This window comes from Carassius auratus, unplaced genomic scaffold (assembly GCF_003368295.1).
Source record: "Carassius auratus strain Wakin unplaced genomic scaffold, ASM336829v1 scaf_tig00216111, whole genome shotgun sequence".
Lineage (NCBI taxonomy): Eukaryota > Metazoa > Chordata > Actinopteri > Cypriniformes > Cyprinidae > Carassius > Carassius auratus.
In genome coordinates this window covers 413,806-420,318 of record NW_020528413.1, presented here as the reverse complement: position 1 = coordinate 420,318, position 6,513 = coordinate 413,806, and positions in this window count along the sequence as shown.

Genomic DNA, 6,513 nt, shown 5'->3' with positions numbered 1-6,513 from the left:
AAAAAGATAATATTCAATTGAAAAGAAACATCCTGTTTCTCATGGGTGAATTAATGTAATCTGGGGCAGTGGCTAATGTGGCACACCACACCTCAAATGTGTTCATGTTTTGCTCCATCAAAAGCAGCTCTATATTAAAATGATATTATCTAGCTGTTATCGTGAGTCTCGTTTGTTGATCTGAAGTGTTGAGGAGACAATCACTGTAAACTACAGAAGTCTAAAGTATTTAGATTGCCTTGATTCACTCTATTTTTTCTGATATTGTGTGTCCATGAAACGCATTAATAAATAACGATAGATTCATAGTAAACACATTTTGTTTGGAGCCATGGATGCAGTGCTGCATTGTCATGGTTATATGTTGAGTGCAGATACTACACTTCCATTTGGAACTTTCTGTTCAGTGATTCAAAAGATTTAGAGTAGAGGGGGAAAATGTCAACTTAAGGACTGTGTAGCTTTTTTTAAACAAAATTTAAATGTGTACAGAATAGTTATTGTAAAATCACAAAAATGTAAAGGGGTCATTGGCAGTGATGGAGAAATTAACCCTCATGAAGCTTTCAGCTTTTCAGTGAAGTGGTTGACAAAAGGGTTAATTTTTGGAGCCTTAATTTGCTCACAGTACCACCTGGTGGCCAAAGAGTGCAAAAAAGCAGATATATTTATTACAGGCAGATGTGTATAGTCCAGGGGTCAGTAAGTAAAAGCCATATGTTTATTCCACCCATGAACTCAGCAGCTGATTTCACCAGAGGAGGAACTAAGTCATTCCTTTCAAGTCACAAACTAGTCTGAAGTCAAATCCCAAATCCTCAAATAGTTAAAGTCAATGAGATAATTAAGAGACTAATTAAATTATGATTGTGCATTAGTGATGAACACCTGCCATTATTGTGCGTTACAAAGGATCAGATGCTGATGTTGTATTTGTTAAAATGATGCCACCATCATGGAGATCAGTGTTTACTTCAGTTGTCCTCTTGGCCTTTGGCTTCTTGTGTTAGATATTTCTCTGCAAAAGTGCATGTGCTGTTACAAAAGAGTGCAGTGCAGAAAACTCCTACTAGCTGTCTTTATTAATTATTAGGCCTCAGCCTGTTTATTTCCAAAAAAAAAAAACACCAGTATTTCATTTAACATATGTTCAGTTTTTAAGTAACCTACATTGTGGAACTGCCACATTCAAATGAACTGTTGGTTTAATAGTGGTCCTTAATTTGAAATATAATGTATGTAATGCATATACATTTTTGAAACCTTGTCCTAATAAGACGCACAGACATCACGACCCAGCATATGAATCTCAACAATGGTGACAATCAACAAAACGCTTCAAGCTGAAGTGCATGCTGGGTAACACCATAGTAAAAAAACTCCCATCATGCACTGTAACATGAATAATTATTGTAACCACTGTTGAGGATCATATGATAAGTGCTCATGTCTAAAATCTTGAGCCTGCACAATCCCCCACCATTTAAGCATTACAATAATATTTGTTTAATAGGACTTTTGTTGTAGTTTAGTAATAGCTGAACATCATGTAACAAACTAAAGAGAGACACCCTCATGAAGGTCATTTAAATGTTTTGCATGATAAAAGAGCAGTTTAATTTGCAATTTCAAGCTTTTAGTTCAGCAATGTGTTAATATTTACCATGTAACACTACCACAAGGGTTTAAAAGTAAATTACTTTGAATTATTAAAAGGGTCAAGAGCCCAACTAAAGAAAACACTGATCTCCATGATGGTGGCATCATTTTAACTAATAAATCATCAGATCCTCTGTAATTCTTAATAACAGCAAGTGTTAATCATTAATGCACAATTATCATTTAATTAGTCACTTAATTATCTCACTAACTTTAACTCTTTTAGAACTTGGGATTTAACTTGAGACTCGTTTGTGACTTGAAAGGAATGACTTGGTTCCTCTGATAAAATCAGCTGCTGAGTTCATGGGTGGAACAAAAATATGGCAGGAACTTTACTTTCTGACCCCTGGACTTTATACCTCTGTCGATAATATATCTGCTTGTTTTTAGACTTGTTGGCCTCCAAGTGGTATTGTGAGCAAATTAAGTTTCCAGATATTAACCCTTTTGTGAACCACTTGGCTGAAAAGCTTAAAGCTTCATTAGGCTTCATCTTCCCATCACTATCCACAGGCCTTGTTCTCATATCATACAGCCTACAACTGTGATGTTCTACAAAATAACAAGATTTAAAAATACTTTTTGCTTACTGCAGAAAATTAGAAAAAACGTGACCTGTTCAAGACTAACTCATTTCCTCATGCTTAGTCGTTAGGACTAGAGGAGAAAAAGTAAGGGAGCAAAATAAGATTTTGTTAAAGTCAAGATAAATCCATATTTATGAATTAAGAAGTTTTAGATAAGAGAACCATCAAGCTCAATGTCATAAAGTACCAGGATGTTCATTTATCAGAGGATGCTGAAGACCATCACACTGGGATTAATAAACAGTGAATTGTCTATTAGAGAACTTGTACACTGGCAGGCATGACAATATTTCAACATAAATCTTGTTTATCTCTCATTTTGCTTTTAAATGTAATATGTAGAGAGTGATACTCAAACAGTACTTTTTTTATTTCCCATTTTCAAGATATTTATAGCTTGGCTATTTCAGATCCAGTACGCTTACCATAACTGTGACAGATACAGGCCCAGTAAAGATGTTTTGACTTATGGGTTGCTTGTTTGTTTTCTGATCTAGAAAGAACATGGTAAGTTAGTAAAGGTAAGGTCATGGTGCCACAGTGCTGCAGCTTCAGAGACTGAGGAGCGTGTCAGACCAGAAGTCTTTATTTACACTGAACGACGGGGTCCAATGAAATCACTTCCTGTGTAAAATTAGCAGTTAAAATGAATCATATCATAATCATCACTTGAAAAACCACAGCTCATCTGTGAAGACGTACTGCAAGACGCAAAAACAAAAGAAATGGACTTTACTGGAGAGTACTTTAATGAAAGAGATTGTATTGACACAACCAGACCTCAAGCACACTGCCAAGATGAAGGAAGAGCTCGAAATCACAGTAAGCAGAACCTTTAGTTTGAATCCGAGATGATGTCTAGAAGTGAGAACTGTAGTATTTCAGTCATTTTCTAAGAACAATGAGTTATTATTTACTTAAGCAGCATATTGTCTTGATTGTGAGTTTTGCTGTACAGTAAATATTGAACAATATTTTGTGTTTTCTTCCCCTCTGACAGGAGGAAGGTGTTTTTTAGTGGCGATCACTGTGAGTCTTGGGATCATTTGTCTTCTTCTGATTGGTGCCATCATACTGCAGCACTTTCTGACCACTACTAAGCGAGGTTCAAACTGTTTTTTGTTGTTCTTAATCCTATATACAATTTTTAAGTTATAGGGTAGGCAACATTTTCCATACTCATTTTATTTTACTGGTTGAAAATCTCAATGGTGTAGCCGCAGACCAATCAGAGAGCCCTTGATGACTCACAGATGTTCACAGTTTGAGTTGGCATGATGTCCAAAAGAGGCATTTGCAAAGGTTGTTTGAAAAAAAAAGATGTATTTTTGTATTTCCGCCATAGTAGTGTAGAAACTGTCTACTCCAGCTTTAAAACTCTGTGTTTCTCTCAGGATATCTGTGGGGTCCAGATGGCTTGTTCCTGTCCAATGAGAGGAAGAGCTGGTCTGACAGCAGACAGTACTGCAGGGAGCGTGGAGCTGATCTGGTCATTATCAACACTGAAGAGAAGCAGGTGAGTTTGTGTGAGTGTCTGTTAATGAATGAGAGCAATCACACTTACTCCTGTTTTTATTCACACAGAGACACATATCTTCATTAGTCAGTGAGAGTGTATGGATTGGTTTGTCTGACACAGAGAAAGAGGGCATCATGAAATGGGTGGATAATTCACAGCTGAATCAAGTGTAAGTGCTAAAACTCTCACAGAAAACCATTAAAACCATTAATGAGAAGACTTTCTTCCACCAGCACAACCATGAAAGGCAATTCTCAAAAAATGCGTTCTATTAAAAGAATATTCTCCTCCTCTATTAAATTTTCACTTCTGCTTCTGCAGTATTTTAATTTACTCTTGAAATGTTTTGCTGCTGGGAGTGTTGTTGATTACTGAATTGGTTGCCATGATCCTCATTGAGTTGCAAAGTGGATGAACATTTTAAGCAAACTTAGGGGTTCTGAATCATTAAAAATCTGACTCATTTTATTCAGGTTTTGGGCCAGAGGTGAGCCGAATAACTATCATGGTGGAAATGAGGACTGTATTGAACTGATGCCTTCACATCCCGCCCTGGAGAACTGGAATGATTGCCCATGCTCTGAGCAGAAAAAAGGGATTTGTGAGAAATAGGGTTCATCATTGTCTTGCTTTTACATTGCTCCATTTTAGCAGCTGTTAGTACGTCCATATTCTGCTGTTATCATGTTTCTTATTTGTTTGGTTATTGACTTTTTTCATTTGTATCTGCTTTTTTTCTTTGTTTTCTTCAATTGTATGTTCTTCCCATTGATTATTTGTTGTTATGGTTACTGATTACGAGGCTCATCTTTTTCTTGTCTAGTTCTCCTTCCAATCATTACTTTATTGCCTCTGTTTATTAAAGATTGACTTCTATATGTACAACCTTTCTCTTCCATTTACTACAAGTAGCTGTGACACCGTCAACCTGTGTATTTCTTAATATTTTGTCTATATCTAAACCTTAGTTCATTCTCAATAAGATCTTCTGTAGATGTCTGACAAAAATAAAAATCAGTCTGGTTATTAATAAGTGGAGCTGGTGATGCTGTTTGTGGGGTTGTTTCATCAGATCTTGAGAGATTTTTTGTGCATCTGGGCGTCACAGAGATCACGCGCTCTGTATGCGTGCATTTAATTCATTCAGAATGATTGCAATTAGTATTATTACAAAATAAATACTAAATGGCTAGTATAGCAAAACCATGTTAATGTGTGGTGCCTTTAGTTTAACTTGCCTTTAGTTTAACTACCGTATGTTTAATTTTCATAAAGGTACATAATTAAAACATTATGTTACTGAGTGCATAAATGAATGTGAGTAATTTTACCTGATGCTGATATTACAATAGACGGTATTAACAGTTTACGTGATCTTGCTCTTGATTTTTTTATTATTATTTTTTATTATTTATTTGCCGCTAAGCAAATATATCAAACATCCGCGCGGTAAGAGCATCTTCGGTAATTCACGTTGGCAAAAACACACGAGGAAATGCGTTGTGAAATAAAATATCACCGGCAATCACAGACATTGGCATTCGAACGGGATTAGTTTTCCCAGAGGATCACGGAGTTTGCTGAAAAACAGTAGGTAATTTGCTCTGGAATTATCACAGAGGTTGTGTGAGAAAAACACAGACGTGGCAGATTCGGACGGGATTAAAATCACCAAGTACGTCTGTGAAACGCAGATTTCTCTAACGACCCCCTGTAAAACCAGTCCCGTCCGAATAGGGCTTAAGTCTGTGTCTGAAGACAGTTGCAGTAGTTCCTGTGTTTCTCTTTTGTTCAGTGATTCTGTTTGTTAGCAGCAGCTGTTTATCACTAATTCTCAATCAGCATTTAGTTAATCAATTAATTACTTAAATGCAAAGTTTTAAAACTTACATGGTTTAAATCAAGGCAATCTGTTTACTCAAACGGTTTGAGTAAAGTTTACTTATCGGAGATCACTGTATGCTTTAGTTGGGCTCTTGACCCTTGATTTCTGTCTTTGTGTTTTCTCTAGCTGTTATAACCATGTGTTTCTAAAACACATTTGTTGTAACTCAAAAGCCCAGAAAAGAGTGCCATCAGGTGTTAACCTGTACCTAGGTGTAGGTTGTAATACTTTATATTGGTGATGATAATCATCAATTATTGATCCATACGGAGTCTAAACTCTGACGAAATAAGGGTTGTGTAATTTGATTGATTATCATAAAAGTGATTCTAAGAGGAAGTGGTTCTGTGATAATCAGTTAATACGAATGACTTTTCAAACAGTTTGGTCTTCTACGGTGTTAAACAGTCACACAAAGACATCAATAATCAGAATATGAACCTCAACAATGGTGACCATAAAAAAACAAAAAATTCCTGCAGAGCATGCTGGGAGCCATGGATGAGTTTTGTACTACAATAGTACCCAGCATGCATTGCAGCATGTTTTTTTCATCACCATTGTAGAGGTTAATATTCTGATTATTGATGTCTGTGTTTGACCAATTACTGGCATAGAAGAAAAATGTATGTGTACAAAAGTTTAGAAAGTCATTTTTATATTATCTGATTATCACATAATCACTGGCTCTTAGTGTCACTTTTACTAGAATCACTTCAACTAATTACACAACATATATTTCATCAGAGATTAGACTCCATACAGATCAATAATTGATGATTCTCATCACCGATATAACATAAAAACCTACACCTAGGTACAGGTTAACACCTGATGATATTTCTTCTGGGCTATTGAGT